The sequence below is a fragment of the Phyllostomus hastatus genome, unplaced genomic scaffold (assembly GCF_019186645.2).
Source record: "Phyllostomus hastatus isolate PE091 unplaced genomic scaffold, TTU_PhHast_1.1 phas_scaffold_501, whole genome shotgun sequence".
Classification (NCBI taxonomy): Eukaryota; Metazoa; Chordata; class Mammalia; order Chiroptera; family Phyllostomidae; genus Phyllostomus; species Phyllostomus hastatus.
Genome location: NW_025334033.1, coordinates 63232306 through 63247864, shown reverse-complemented (window position 1 = coordinate 63247864; position 15559 = coordinate 63232306). Strand labels below are relative to the sequence as shown.

The window sequence follows — 15559 nt, the reverse complement described above, 5'->3', positions numbered from 1 at the left end:
GAGGGAGTGGCCGGGGAGGGGACCGGGGGCGCCAGCTCCGGGACACGCACCCCCAGCTGGTCAGAGGCCTGGAGGAAAGACGAGTCTGGATGGAGCGCGGCCGCAGGCTGCCTGGCCGTCCACCTTGCGCTTAGGGCCACTCGGGGCCTGTCCCGCTGGCTCAGCGGCCATGCTCTTTTTTTAAATCTGAGTCTCTTTTTACATTAAATGTTGGAGTTACACAGTGGTTTACATCAGAGTCCGGAGTCCTTACGTGAAACACGAGTTCACTTGATCGTGGAGCCTGTTGGAAAGTAAGGCCACTAGAGCAGAAACCCAGCACGTAGCTGATAGGAGTTTATTCTTCGGGGGTTGTGGGGGGTTCGCACGTGGTGTCCCTCCGCCATTCCCACCTGGACATCCGCGGTCTTGCCTCTTCTCCAGACAGTTCCGGGCCTGCTTGTCACGTGATGTAGCTGAGGTTTCTCTGGCTTCGTGCTGGTGGGAGGCACTTCGGACAGTGGCCTGGACCAATCCCACGTCTGTTGATGGAGATGTATACCTCTGTGGGGTGTCGGTCCTGAACTCGGGACCCTTAGATGGACCTGGGGACCTGCCTGCAGGACTGACCCTGAAATGGGAACCGGCTGAGTGCCCTCAGGCTCCTCCCCTCACAGGCCGAGCCCTGGGACCCCTGGGACAGGGGCCTTCCTTCTCTGGGCCTCGCAGCTCTCAGTGTCGGAGGAGGGCGGCCCTGGCCCCCCCCCACCCCCCGGGCCTGAAATCCCACATTGCAGATGGCCCTAGATGACCAGGAGTGACAGTTATGATCACCGAGGAAGTTTTGCTTTATGAGTTCGTCGAACTTGGCTCTTCCAACTTAGTCTGTCACTGGGGTTAGAAGGCTTAGCAGGTCCAAAATATTCTTGCTGTTGTTTTTTAACTCTCAAAAGAAATAGCAGAAGAAATAGTCTGGGATTGCCTTATCTTCTGTAATCTCTTTTTCCTTCATTGTTTTGAAAAACTAAAAACAGCACCAGGGGTTATAATGAACACCTGTGTATCTTATTCAAATGAGTATGACTCATGGATGTTTTTCATATTTGTTCCTGACCTGTTTTGTAAGAAGTAAAGTTTTGCTGGTACAAGTCCCCAGTATGCCTCTACTGAGTCCAGTTACCCCCCCCCTCCCCCGATAACCCCTCTGGTTATCCTGCTGGGTATCCAGTTCACGTTTTTATACTGTTCCCATGTGGGAGTGGGGCGTGTGCCTGTGTATATGGACACACACATACAACACTGCTTCGTGTGGGATCTTTTTTTTTTAAACCCTCACCTGAGGATATTTTTTCACTGCCTTCAGAGAGAGAGGAAGGGAGAGAGAGAAACATTGATACGAGAGAGAAGCATCCACTGGTTGCCTTCCCGTACATGCCGAGACTGGGGATCAAACCCACAGCCTTTCGGTTATGAGATGATGCTCCAGCCAGCTGAGCCACAGCCGCCAGGGCTGTGTGGTGTCTCTAGATAAAACTTGCCTGCGCCGCTGGACCTTCGCCCCACTCAGGCTTGCTTTTGGGACCCGGCAGCTCCCTGTGGCCGTTGCGCTAGATAAGCATGGGCTGACTATTAAACGTGAGCATTATCTCGAGAACTGTGCATGCTCGGTGTGAAAAATGAAAGACTTTTGTTCGAAAGTAAGAATGGTAGGAAATGTGCATTTGACGTTGCTGGTGGGAACACAGAAAACGCACGTAGCTCTGTCGCACCGAGCCGTCTGGCCGGGTGCGTTCAAGCGAAGGCCCCTTGGTGGGCGTGGCCTGCCCTGATGGGCGGGAGCGGTGCTCCCGGGAGCTCACACCCGCTCAAGCCATATCTACAGGTTCCACCGAAGTCTGCTTTACAAATAAGGCATCGTGTTGACGTTGCAGGGGGGATATTGCTCGCTCCGCCTCTGATGTTAAGGGTCAGAGTGGAGGGCTGTGACGGGCATAGGTGGGGTTTTTTTTAGCTCCCCTCTGCATTCTGAAGCGGAGTAGCCGAGACAGAAGGGAAGGAGCCAGGAGAAAAGGTGGGGGCGGGGGGTAAAAAAGTAAGATGTTTGATGATAAACATACTTGCTGATGGCAGGTTGGGAAGTGGGAAGAAAAGCGAATCCATTCGTTCTCTCACCCCCTGGGGAAGACAGCCTGGTTGACATCCTGCTGCGTGTGCGTTCTGACCTCTTGGCCGAGTGCGTGTGTGTGCCTGTGTGTGCGTGTGCACTCGCGAGCGTGTGTGCGTGCATGTGGTTTCAGGTGCGGATGTCCTTCGTACCAAATTATCTGTAACCTTTCTCTCCACTTAGTGTGTGGAGTGAGCATTTTCCTCTGCCACTAAGTCACCTTTCATAGCAAGGATTTGGGTGTGCGTGGTGTTTCACCGTGCGGCTGGACCACTGTCGTCTGCCTCAGAATTACAACCAACACCGCCGTGAACGTACTTGGTGCCTTCGTTTTTCAACAACTACCCTTATTTCCTGGGGATACGTTCCTAGCACGGAATTCCGGGGCCAAAGGGCATGAGTACCTGAAGGGCTTCTGCCACTTGCTGCTCAGGCTGCCCGTCTTGCAGGCCTTTGGTTCTCCCTTCACCGGCTTGCGCGTCTGTCTGTACCCTTCATGCGGTGGGGGCGCGGTCCCTGCTGAAGGTGGACACTGCTGTGCAGGTGACGGTCTGAGATTGTTTTCGCTGTGCGTCTGGGCAGGCGTCCTGGGCTTGGAGAAGCGTGGGAAGCTGGTTCAGAGTCTTCAGCAGGACGGCCAGGGGGGACTGGGGCCTGGTGAGAGAGGGCGGTGAGCTGGGGGGTCCCGGACCAGGACTCACTCATCAGAGAGGCCCCTGCGCCCCGTCCCCATCTCGGCATGGGGAGTCCTTTGTCTGCTCTGCACCCAGAACCTCACCGGCTTCCTTATGAAGGCTTTCAGCCTAAAATTCCAGGGAGAACCGTCCAGACTGTGTTGGGAAGTGAGCCTGAGGAGGGTGGGGGAACTCGAGGACCTCTCCTTCCCTCCTTCCTGCCTCCCGCCTTTCCTGTGGTGATGAAATGTGGGATGAGGAAGCTCTGGGCCTCACAGGTGGGTGTGGCTCTCCCTGGGAGTGGTCCCATCTTCTTCTTTCTGTCTCTTGGTCTTTTTTTTTTTAATTATTTGTTTATTTTTAGAGGGGGAAGGGAGGGAGAAAGAGAGAGAGAGAAACATCAATGTGTGGTTGCTGGGGGTCATGGCCTGCAACCCAGGCATGTGCCCTGACTGGGAATCGAACCTGTGACACTTTGGTTCACAGCCCGCGCTCAATCCACTGAGCTACGCCAGCCAGGGCTCTGTCTCTTGGTCTTAATGCCATTTTCCTGCCCGAGAGGCTCTCGTCTAGTGCAGTGGGAGAGAGGCCAGGTAAACCCCTGTGTACACACACAGGACATGGGGCGTCCCAGGACACAGAAGCTGCGGAAGGGGCGGAGCTCAGGGGGAGCTTTCTCAGTGGGGTGACCCATGACTTGCATTGTGAAGGACTGTTAAGGAGCTAGACTGGCAGAAAGTGGGGTACATGGGGTGCCCTGGGAGCGCAACAGCACCTGCGCACCATGGAGACACGAAGCAGCCTGAGGACCAACTAGGCCACTTCCGAGTGGCTGCGGGCAGCGACGATGGGTGAGGCCGGCAGGTGGCACGGTTCCAGGGGGTGGCTGTCATGCTCATGAATTTGAACTTCAACTCGAAAGACCTTGGAGTCCTTGGAGAACTGTTACAAGGAGCCGTTTACAAAAGCGCCCGAGTTCTTTCCACACCCAGCGGAAGGTGTTTGCTCCTGACGCCTTGGGAGGGAGCCCAGGGAGGGAGCTGGTCAGGGAGAGAGCAGACGGGGCTGGGGACCCCGGTGACAGACACACTGCGTGGACCCAGACCTTCCCAGAGGCAGGTTTGCTTCTGCAAGACGTGAGGCTGCCGTGTGGACTTGGTGTCCTTTTTGTTTTCGGAAGAAAGGCCGTCCGGGCATACTGAATGGCAGCGGGAGCTCCGGGACCCGGCTCTGTGCCCCGGTCAGGAGGCTGCGAGGAAAGGACTGCGTGCCCCTTGGGAGTCAGGCTAGTTGTGAGGAAGAAGGCGCCATCCCCACGCTCCATGGGGTAAGAGAGGGAGACAGCCCCAGAGAGCTGCACAAAACCAAGCTCTCTACAGTCACTCGGTGGGGAGGGGGCTCGCTGCTGCTCTGTGGAGGTTGGCAGGGTCCACACGACAGCCGACAGCCAGCCGGCGGGGTGGGTCCTGAGCCAGGAGCCTCCTGTGGTGGGCCAGGCTGGGAGGGCCGCTTCTGGAGGGGCTCCCCCTTGTCAGCCTGATTTCACACCAGCCCGGCCCCAGAGGAAGGGACTGAATTGCTTCAGGCACCTCTGCAACCAGCACTTCCGGGGCTGGGCCATGGGTGGGACTCGGGGAGCAGCTGGCAGCAGACTTTACCCTGCACCGTCCCCCAGAAGCAGGAAGCAGAGAATCAGAGCTAATTGCAGGGACCGGGAAGGGGTGAAAGGTGGGCCTGATGCAATTAGCAGAGCTGGAGTTGGGCCAGGCCAGGAGGGCTGGAAGCCAGGAGAGAAAGGGAGAGAGACTCTGTCTGTCTCCTGGTCTGGAGTCCAGCCCTTGAATTGCTGGAGGGTTCCATTCTGTTCCTGAGCCGCATCTCTCTTGGTCTTTTTAAAAACTGTTGTTTATTATTATTCTTTTAATCCTCACCCAAGGATACGTTCATTGATTTGAGAGAGGAAGGGGTAGGGGAGAGAAAGAGGGAGAAACATGGATTGGTTGCCCCTTGTATGCACCCCGACGAAGTATCGAACCCACGACCTAGGTATATGCCCTGACTGGGGATTGAACCCACAACCTTTTGATGCATGGGGCGGCGCTCTAACCAACTGAGCCACCTGGCCAGGGCTCTCTCCTTTGTCTTAACAGAGAAGCAGCAGCTCCAGAGGCTTACCTTCTGCTCCCGGGGGCTGAGGAGGTCCCCGGGGTCCCCGTGGGCTGCCACCGTGCTTTGGTCAGTTCTGCACAAACTCAGCCCGAGTGCCCAATGCACGACGGGCCCAGAGACCCGCTCAGGACTTCGAGTGCACGATCTGGCCTTCCTCCTGCTGCTGGTCCACGTCCCCTCGCTGTGTGTTTACTCCTCACCTTTCGCTCAGGGCTTCCCTGCACCTGCAGCCGCGCATTTAAGAATCGTGTGTCGTTGAGCCCTCCACAGAAGAGGGCTGCCCGGCTGGGTGGGGGCTGGGGAGTTGGGCTGTCCCCCCTCCTCGGGCCTGAGGTCTGAGTGAGCGTTTCCGGCAGAATGTCCACTGAGGCCGAGACTGAAAACGCTGGGTGGCTTTTTGGTGGCGCTCACTGGCCTCGGTTCCGGGGAGGTCCCGTGCACCGCGTGTTCAGAGCTGTGCGCGGCCAGGCCGGTGACACCCACGCCCTGTCGCCGGGTGAAGTGGGAAACACGACCTATTGAACAGTGTCCTGAGCGCCGGGGAGGGAGGGAGCCGTAGGAAGTACCGATTCCCTTTGGGGCCAGAAGGAGGGAAATGGATTTCTCAACTTTTTAAAAAAGAAAAAAAAAAAACCAAAAACCCGTCCCTCCTTGGCCTTGGGTTCTGATGTGAAGCGCCAAGATCAGCGCGTCTGATGTGCTAACTGGTTCGTCGGAGGGAGATGTGGGGAGCGTGCCCGGGCAGGCTCTGCGCCTCCGCGGAGCCGGCTGCGTGGGGCCGTGTGGCGCGCGTCCAGGGCTAGTAACAGTTTTTGGTGTTCAGCCGCTCTCTTTGGAAAGGCAGCGTCTTTCTGCCGCTTGGCTGTGGCGTTCAGGGACGCCGTCCTTCACGGTGTAACCTCAGTCCTGTTTTCCTAGTAACGAGGGGAGTTGGTGCTTGTCTGTGGTTGGTCGGTTTGGCCAGGACTGCAGGGGTGTCGAAGAGGCCGCACCCTGTGTCCCGATTCTGAGTTTGTTGGGGGTATTTTGCGGGGAGGTGGAGCCCGCAGCAGGGCACGAGGCCGCCCCCGTGTGCTGCCAGAGGGGTTCTGTCGGTTTGGGGCTGGGCTGCAGCAGGCTAGGTGGAGGGGTGGGGGTGGTGTTCCAAACTCAGGGCCAGCCACTCTCCGTGGGAGGAGGTGGGGCCCAGCGCGACCTGGGGACAGCAGCTGCCACCCCTGCTCCCCCCAGGGAGTAGTCAGGGTTGCGCTCTCAGCTGGGGGTGGGAGCTCAGCCCCTGCCCCCCTCCTCAGGAAGCAGATGCTTTTCTGGTTGCCTGCAGGCCAGGAAGTGAAGCCAGAGGGGGGAGAACACGCTGGGAGGTGGGAGGGCAGAGACAAGGGCGAGCTCCATCCACTACCTGGCCAAGTTGGGTCATTTAATTCTCTCAGGGGTCTAGAGACTTGGCCTGTCACTGTTACTAGCGAGGTGACGAACAGCACGTCATTGAACTTCATCTTGCAGATTGTAAGGTTCTCTGAGTCGGCCCCAAAGGGCACAGCTGACACCCCCAGGCTCACCGCGCAGGGGGTGCTTGGCTGAGCCTCAGTTCTGCCAATGGAGGGGCCGGGTCACTTGTGTCGTGGAGGCCTTGGCGGACAGGAGGCACGAACCCACGCACAGACAGAGTGAGAAGCAGCGGCAAGCCTGACAGTCTGCAGAGGTACAGGTGTGGGCTCCTCTGAGCTCTCCGCTCAGATCGCGGCCTCGGGTAACTGGCCTCTGATCAGTAGTGCCTGTGAGGATTGTGGGGGGGGTCGACCAGGGCCCTGAGCAGGTGGCAGGTGGTGGTGAGGCTCAGGTGCCGCCCCTCGCCCCGCCCCCAGTGGAGCAGAGGAGGTGGTGGCAGACCCGCCCGGCTGGACCAGGCTTCATCCATCATTCAGTGAGTTTCAGGATTGTTCCAGTACGTGTGCACATATGTGCTTGACTTCCACCCTTCATGAGCTCCTCCTGTATGAGGAGCCTTTTGTTTTAAGCTTACTGTGTGCTTACCATGTGCCGAGTGTCTTGGGCATGTTATCTCTGGGAAGTCTCAGAGTTTTTTCTGCCGCCAGCAGTGAAACTTGTTAAGAGCAGGCATCTCGGTCTCCGTTCGTCTCTCTCCGCACCCGTGTGGCACCGTGGCCGCGGTCAGTGTGTGTCAGTGATGGATACGGAGCAGCGGAAGCCGCGACTCCCTGGACGGCGCAGCTCAGAGATTCGGGCTTTCCTTTCAGAGAATGCGCGCTCGCCCAGGGCCTGGGCCCGGGGTCCCGTCGCCAGGCTGAAATGACTCCGCGCCGGCCCCTGACCTGGGGCCCCTCTCCACATTGTCGAATAATTGGAGGACAGGGCCCGGCTTTATTCACATCCTGTGTCCCTTGGGTGCCTGGCACACACCAGGTACTCAGGACCTGGCTGTTCCGGAGGTCCGTGGGGGCGAGCCCGGAGGACGGAGATGCAGCGTGGGGGAGGGGGCTGGAGCCTTTGAACCCCACTCCCGGCGGGTCCCCCGCGGCTTTCGCACCAACCTGCAGGCTGCTCACGGGCCTCAGCCTCGGCTTTGTTGCTGGAGATCCCATATGTCAGGCCCCGGGAGGCTCCGTTCCCCCCGGGGGGTGGAAACGAAATGGATTGTTTTCCACTTCGTCTCGCCAGCCTGGCTCCCCTGAGCTTTCTAGAAAACGTTTAGCCTTAATGACTTTAAAACTTTAAACATAAATACCTCCTACCTCCTCTCCGACCCACAGCAACTGAATTAACAGGCTCATCCTCCTGTTCTGGTCGCCAGCCAGGGGAGTCTGTTTCTCTTTAAACTGTGGAGCTGTAGCTGCTTAAGGTGGGGAACTCTGAAGCTGTTTGGGCCCTTTTTGTGCTAAGTTGGTCTTCTAACTAGGCCCCCCCGCCCCCCCACCCCAACTCCCGGCCCCTGCCTTGTTGGGGGGAGACTCTGTGTGATAGAGTAATGCTTACAAACTTGGATGTTCCCGCTGGAAATGGACTAGGTCGCCTCTCTTTGTGAGATGCCCAGAGAAAGGGGAGCTGGTGGTATCCCAGAACTCCAGGCTCCTCTTTAGCTGCCTGGGGCTCTTCATCCAAAACAGCTCATCCAGACTTTCAGGGGAGCTGGAGGCTGGCGAGCCGGACCAGCAATGGTGCCGTTTTGGCGCTCCCTCGGCGCTCACGCACCTTGCCGGGCACTGTGTCCTGCACGCAGTACCGCCCCTCGTCCCTCGTCTGCCCCGGGGAAGCCCTTGCAGATGCTCTGAACATCGTCATCATCACCATCACACCTTTCAGCTGTCACCTGCCTTCTCCGTGTCCCCCGCCAGTTTGCAGGCTGCTGTCGGGGCAGAATTCTGGTGGGCAACCTTTACCCCTCCTCCCCCCCGCCCCCCTGGGTCTGGGAGCCCAGTAACTGCCCGCTGAAGGGCCACCCTAGTCACACTCGCTTGGAGTCCCGTGCCTCGGTCCCGAGAACTGTGGTGCCTGGAAGAAGCCGTGCAGCTGGCCCGACACCCCCTCCCTCCCCTGGCACTGGTTGCTGAGAAGCCTCCAGGGCAGGTCCATGCGGTGGGCTGCCCTCTAGGACGGGCTGGCTGCCCTCTAGGTAGGACGGTCCTACTTTAATGCGCCCCCTGGATGGAAACTCTGGGTCTGTCCTGACCCTGGGGTTCAAAAGGTGGGACACATCCATTGCTAATGGCAAAACCACTTTGACGGGCCTTGTAATCGGGCCCTTTAAACAGCAAGTAATTGGGAGTGTGACGGGTGAAGCCTTCCTCCTCCTTTTCATCCCTTTGAAAGGACTCTCCTCTGGTTCTGCCTGAGGTCCCCGCCCCTGCTCTGGGAGGTCAAGTCAGGATTTCCATGTTACGTGCCCCTGCCACCCCCGCTCCGAATGGATTTTCTGGGCTGGGCTTTGTTTGGGGTGGGGGGTGCATGTGGCAGGGAGGGGGGCGGTCCAGTGCAGGGTCCCTAGGTCCTGTACATTCATTCCTGGGTCTGTCTGAACGCCTCCAGGCACCGTGTCGGAAAGGGAGGGCTCGAGCCACTGGAGATGGCCCGGTCGGCGGGAGCAGGGGCCGCTGGGCACAGCCGCCGTGGTAGCCCCGGAGGCGTGGGTGCGGCCAGGTGCAGTGGGGAGGTGGAATTCACGACACGGTTTTGACATCCGAGTCCGTGTTCAGATGGGGTGGGGAAGAGTGTAGAAAGTGTGAGGGGTGGCTTGACTTTAAACAAGTAGACCAAAAACAAAAAACAAGAAAAAGGGGTATGGCGTGCTCAGGAAAATCTAACTTTGAGTCTTGTAGCTAGCGGCCTGACTTCAGAAACCATCTTTGCCTTTTAAAAAGCAAGGAGCGCCACCCGCATTCATAGCAGCGTAATTCACAGAGGCCAAGAAGGGTGGGAGCACCCAGGTGTCCGGCAGTGGGTGGGTGGGCTGGCAGAACCTGGTGTGTGCACCCAGGGGAGGATTACTGCGCCTTGAAAGGAGGGAATTCCTGACACCTGCTGCAATATGCGTGAACCTGGAGGACGTGACGCCAGGTAAAATGAGCCGGTCACAAAAGGATGAGTAATGAATGACCTCACTCATACGAGGGAGCCAGAGTAGTCGAGTCCTAGAGACAGGAGGTGGAACGGTGGTGGCCAGGGGCCGGGGAGCGGCGGGGGGGGTGGGGGCGGGGGGGAATGGGGAATTGTCGTTTAATCCATTAATTAAAACCGGAGTTTGGTTTTGCAAGATGAGAAGGATTCTGGAGATGAGGACAATGACGTGAATGTACTTAACACTACCGACCTTTACTCCTAAAATTAGTTAAGGTGGTAAACGTTAACTTGCATTTTACGTGGTGCTGTGTGCGGTGTGTTCTACCATCATTCTACCAGGAGAAGGACCGAACCCCACGTTCGTTCTTTCTGGAGGCTCGACTTGGCTCCGTGCTCTGGTGCAGCTGACCCCGGGGCCCGGGCCAAGGAAGCTGGGCCTTCCCGCTCCATTCCCTGGACTTTGGGAATCTCTGTGTCGATTTGGGTTTTTTTTGGTTTGGTTTTGAAACTTAAGGAAGCGCTGGGGATCCTGTAGTAGAATGAGACCAGCTGTTGGCTTTTTGCCGATGATGCCTAGGAGGTGGTATCAGCGGCACCTTTGGGAGGATGCTGCAGGGGCAGCTTTGGGCTCCACCTCCACGGGCTGGGCAGTGCAGGTTTGGAGGAGCCAGGCAGAAAACCAAGGGGTGGGACTGACCAGTGAGTCAGTGGGTGTTCTGGGGCGAGCCCTGCGCTGCAGCCCCCAGGTTTTCCGCCATGGGGGCTGCCAGCCTCTGTTGTCTCTGCACCACCTGCCACGCTTCCAAAGCTGCGCCGACCTAGATGGCCCCGCCCCCTCTAGCGCGGCAACCAGGTGAAATTGCTAAGAGCACAGATCCAGGGGATGGGAGGTTTTTATGCAGCGGTGGCCCTGCGCCAGACGCGCGTCTCACGTATACTCCAACGGGATGAAGGGGACGGATGGCACCTAATGGGAACGCTGGGGACGTTCCTCGCTGGGGACGTTCCTCGTGAAAGGGCGCGAGATCTGCCCCCTCCCCCACCCCCGCGGCCCAGCGTGACCGGGCTAAGTGAGCAGGGTCCCTCCGCGGTGCTTCTCTCTTCACCCCCTTTGAACCCCTTTGTCTGTTCCTGTTTGTTTTCCAGGGAAAACCTTTTCCCTTGGAGTCAGCAAAGGGGTTTTTCCACATCGAAGCAATTCATCTTAAGTCCCGGCAGCCGAGATACTCCTATTGGTGATGGATCGTCCTGGGATGGGAGGGCTTTTTAGGAGTTCGTGCATAAATCACACCAGGATTAAACTGTCAGGCACGGAAGCATCCCTTTCCCCTTGAAGGCTTTTGGGTCTAGGTCAGTGACTTCGGCTTTGAACTTGAAATCACATCTGTTTAGAAGAACAGTTGGCGGCTTCCCCCGGCGAAGCCGGGGAGGGTGAGGAGGAAGGCGGTGGAGGGTCAGGGCCACAGCCCTCCCTGTTCTTGGAGGGAGGGGGGTGGGGCCATTTTTTCCTTTCTCACCTTACTTACCTGCCCCAGCTTGGCCCATAAAGGCCCCCACTCTACCTGGCCATTCGCTGCTAAGCCCTTAAATGAACAGATTTGCCCCCCTCCCTGGAAGACAGGGGCTCCCCCGGTGTGCCTCGGTTTCCCTGGATCTGGTGCTGGTGTGGCGTCCAGACTGACACCCTGCCTTGGGCTGGTGAACAATGGCTGCGGAAGAAGTCTTCCCCAGCTGGAAAGGAGCCTTCCGGCCCCACCCCCACCCGAAGGAGCCCTTGGCCGACTGCGCAGAGCCGGGAACCTGGAGGCTCTCTTTCCTGCTTTCTATTTTTATCACATAAACGGTTATAATCAGAATCAATCTTTGTATGGAAAGGGAGAAGGCAGATGATGTCCCCGCACCATCCTGCCACCTCAGCACATTAAAGTGGTTCATAGTTCACTGTCCTCCCAGGCCTGTGGCCCTTCCCCGGGAAGGGAATCCGTGGCTCGCGAGGGGACAGCTGAGGGCTATTAATACCCCAGCAAGTCCATCACGCCTGCCCCGAAGGGGAGGAGGAGTCACCCTCTCTCCCCTCGGGGGCTTCTGAGGCAGGGCCACCAGCCACCGTGAGAACAGAGCTCTGTCTGTGTTTGGTGGAAACGGCGTCGTGTGTTGCAGGGGTTCAGTCCTTTCTCAGTCGTTTTCTGCACGTCCTGAGTGGCTGGCAGCTTGCCACGGGTGCCTCCTGCCTGCAGATCACTCGGAGAGCTGACAGTCGCATCCGCAGGGAGCCCTGCGTGGCAGGCCCGGCCCGGTCTGCTCAGCGGGGCTGCAGGAGCCTGTGTCACCCTGCAGAGGCGGGGAGGCCCCCGGCCGGGACCTGGAGTCGCAGAGGCAGAGGCAGAGCACGAGAGACAGGAGCCTCAGCCCGGGCGTTTCCAGAGCAGGTGCTGCCCAGTACCTGCCTGGATGAGAGCCCGCTCTCAGGAGCAGGGGCCACAGGCCTGATTCCCTCGTTTTACACGGAGGAGGGGGGGGTGGGGGGGGGGGTATGGGGAGAAGGGCTGGGCTGTGGCCACACTGTGAATAGCAATAGAGCAGGAACGCAGCTCCCCTGTGACCCTGCACATCCGACCGTGCACCCTGCCTGCCCTGCAGAGTGAGAGATTCTGATTTAACTGGTTTGGTGGGCCTGGGTGTCGATACTATTTAAAAGCTCTCTCAGATGCTTCTAATGAGATGATCCTGGTGTGGCGCCAGGCTTGACAACCCCGACTCCTGTGCAGCCTGCAACTCATTTAACAAATTGGAAGGCACCGCGATGGGGCCACTGAGCGGTCTTCTTTTGCCCCTTCGCCTGTCGGGAGGTGAACCTGGGACCCAGGCTCTTGTCCCCTGAGGTCCTTCCTCCTCTCCTTGCCATGTTTCCTGTCAGGCTTCGGCCAGGGCCCTCTGTGAGGCTTCGGCAGCCCTTGGGGCACCTCTGGCTGGCCTGCGCACCTGTGCACACCTGTGCACGGTCAGCTAGCGGAAGGACACCTGCGTCTGCTGCCCGGGCCGTCCCCAGCCTGACGAGACAGGCTGTGGGGGAGGGCTGCAGTGGACTCGGGGGGGCCCCGACAGTGGGTGGGCGCACTTTCTTTCCTAGGTTGTTAGAAACAGCCAGCATCCGACAGATGAAATCCCTGGTCAAGAGTCTGCACTTTTCCTCTGGGGGGTTCCATACTTCGGGGTCCTTCAGACCTGCGCACCTAAACCTGGAGGCAGAGTCAGGGCAGGTGCCGTGCTGCTGGCGGGCGGGCCTCTCCTGGGTTAGAAAGGAGGGGTTTGTGGGTGCTGGTCTCACCGTGGGGCTCACTAGAAAGGTCTCCTGGGAATCTTAAGTGATCACATTGCCTGGCTTCGTGTGGGGAAGTTACTTTGAAAGCAGAGAAGGAAGAGTTTGTCTTTAGAGAGTGGAGAGTACATTGTCCTTTGATGTTGGGTGGACGGTGACCTCAGAGCCACCCCCCGCTGTGGACTTGAGGGGCAGGGCTGGGGCACCACCCGATGCAGCCTTGTGACCTCCCCTGGGGCTCTCTGGGGACTGGCGCATGCCTGGTGGCCTGGGTCCACATCGAGGCTGTGCATGACCAGGGAGGGAGGAGATCGAGGACAGCAGAGCCCGGAGTCCAGCACGTGACTGGTCAGCAGCACCCTGACCAGCCTGAGTCGCCCATGGGCCCTTGGAGCTGCTGAAAATGCAGGGGGAGTGGCTGATGGCGGTCTGAGGAGTGCAGGGGGTGGGGTGGTGAGCTGCCCTCTCCTCCCTGCACTGACCACACAGTTGTCAACGTCAGGGTCTTTCTCCTGAGAAAACGTGGATGATCCTCATCTCTTGGTTTGATGCGTTGAGTCTGTTACCTCAGTCTTACTGAATGCACCAGTGCACTGGGGTCCCTAGGTGTGGTGTCCTCAGAATGTCTTCCCAGGATGCACCAGTGCACCAGGGTCCCCAGGTGTGGTGTCCTCAGAATGTCTTCCCAGGATCCCCAGTGCACCGGGGTCCCCAGGTGTGGTGTCCTGGGAATGTCTTTCCAGGATGCACCAGTGTGCTGTGGCCTGCAGGTGTGGTGCCCCAGAAGGCCTCCCCCGCCGCATGGGGTGCACAACTGGCCTTCACAGTGGAAGTGGGGGGATGCTGCCTCTCTGCAGGTTTTCCAGCATCACCTGTTGCTGGAAGTTTGTACACACAGAGAGACTTGCGTCTCTCCCACTGAGAAAAACGGGCCTCGTGTGGTTTGAGGCTGCAGCATCTTGGTGGTGCCTCCTCTCCATTGGTGACTCCGGCTCCCTGCCCCAGCGCACCGCCCACAATGGAGTGGTTTATAACCTGCAGGAGTGCTGGTGTTTTCTCAGCACTTCATGTCCCCAAGAATGGCGCCGTTCCCAGGAGTGTCCGGTTTCTCCCCGCCATTCACCAAGCCCCACACCGGCCGGCCGTAGGCAGCGAGAACTGGTTCTGCAGAGTAAACGGATACCTCCGGGTATCCTGCACAATAAGGATGGGGGCTTAATAAGTTACGGGACCTCTGAGGAGGCAGAATGACCCCGCGCTCCTCCCTCCTCCTCCCCACCCCCTTTTCCTGGCTCCTTAACACTTGAGCGAGCCGGGAGAATGAGGGAGGGCCCTGTCTTTCCTGGGCTTGGGGAGGAGGGCTGGATCAAAGAAAGCCAAGCTTGCCTGGAGCCCTTTCTGACCCCTGACGGTCCTGGCGACCCCCAGCTGGAGCGGGGCAGGCCTGGACTCCTTGGCAGACGGGCCTTTCTGTTCCGCACACTGCTCCAGGCGCCCGGCAGAGCCGGGGGGCAGAACCAGGGCACAGGGGTGGCTTGTCCCCGCCACCTCCAACTCTGAGTGGATGGTGGGGAGAAGGGGGCTTCTGCAGGCAGCTGTGGGCCTCAGGCTTCCTTGGGCTTGGCAGGAAGGCCCCAGGGCTTGGGAGCATGGCGGGTACTGAGAGGGGCGCAGTGGGGCACGGCAGCCAGAGCCGTGGCTCCTTCCGGAGGAATCTGACCGGACCTGGGGACTGTGGCCAGTACAGCAGGAGCTGCCGGGGGGAGGACAGCCCCCACCTTGGACGGAGCCGGCAGGGATTTCAGGAGGGAGGTCGTCATTCTCTCCCTGAGGGCCTGAGGGTGCCCCACAGGCCCCCAGGCAGTGGTGGCCCCCTCCTTTCCGGCCTGTGTCATGGGTTAAAAAGCAGCACAGGCAGGTCACGCTGTGTGGCCTGAGTAGGATAAATCAGGACACACACCCGGTGGCAGGGGCCGGGTTTACAGGGTGTGGTTGAGTCTGTGCCTCGTGTCCCGGCAGGCAGCGGTGGTCTCTCTCCCCTTGAACTTGCTGCAGGAGACCAGACAGTCTCCGGGACCTGAGGAGCACCCCCTTTTGACGCCTGCACCCCCTTTTCAGTCTGCAGCCAGCCTGGGTTTTATCCCCCAACCTCAGTGGCTGCGTCTTCTCCCCTCTTTTATATTCTCCCTCCCTCACCTGCTGGAGGCCTCCTTGGGGCCGGTGTGCATCGGGCTGGGCCCTGGGCCCCGGGCCCCGAGGAGGGAGGGAGAGACAGGTGAGTGTCGGCATCCCTGCTCTGGAGGAGCTCAGGGCCGAGATTCCGGGGAACAGAGGCTGAGCTGGAGATGACACGGCTCGCAAGGGCCTTCCTTACCCTGGAGAACCCGCCCGAGTCTGTCATTCCTAACAAAGGGGACCGCTCGGTCCCGGTGTTCTAGGGAAGGAGGTGTTGTTCCCATTTCTTGCCACCAGCTTGTCTCCAGCCTCCTCCTAGCTGCTGCGCTGTGGGACCCGCTGTATTCCCAGTGTCCTCAGGAACCACCTGGCCCAGGGAGTGGCGGATAGGGTCACGCTGGGGTGCAGGTGGATCCGCGGGGGCTGCCCAGAGCGCTGTGTGGAGAAGGGGTAGGGGGCCTCGGCCTGGATCCGTGGGAAAGGGCGCCGCGACCAGCTCGTGCC

At 59.1% G+C, this 15559-nt stretch overlaps 1 protein-coding gene across 2 annotated transcripts in view; it reads left to right on the top strand.

Moving 5' to 3' along the window:
* CCDC88C (coiled-coil domain containing 88C) overlaps positions 1 to 15559 on the top strand; it is a 108959-nt gene that overhangs the window by 11804 nt on the left and 81596 nt on the right. The window contains exon 1 of one of the 2 annotated variants that reach the window (XM_045822362.1): positions 3884 to 4144. The exons of the other annotated variant lie outside the window; for it this stretch is intronic. The gene's annotated coding sequence lies outside the window, so the exon portion shown is untranslated. Of the gene's footprint in view, positions 1 to 3883; positions 4145 to 15559 lie in introns of those variants that run through there. 2 annotated transcript variants of the gene reach the window in all.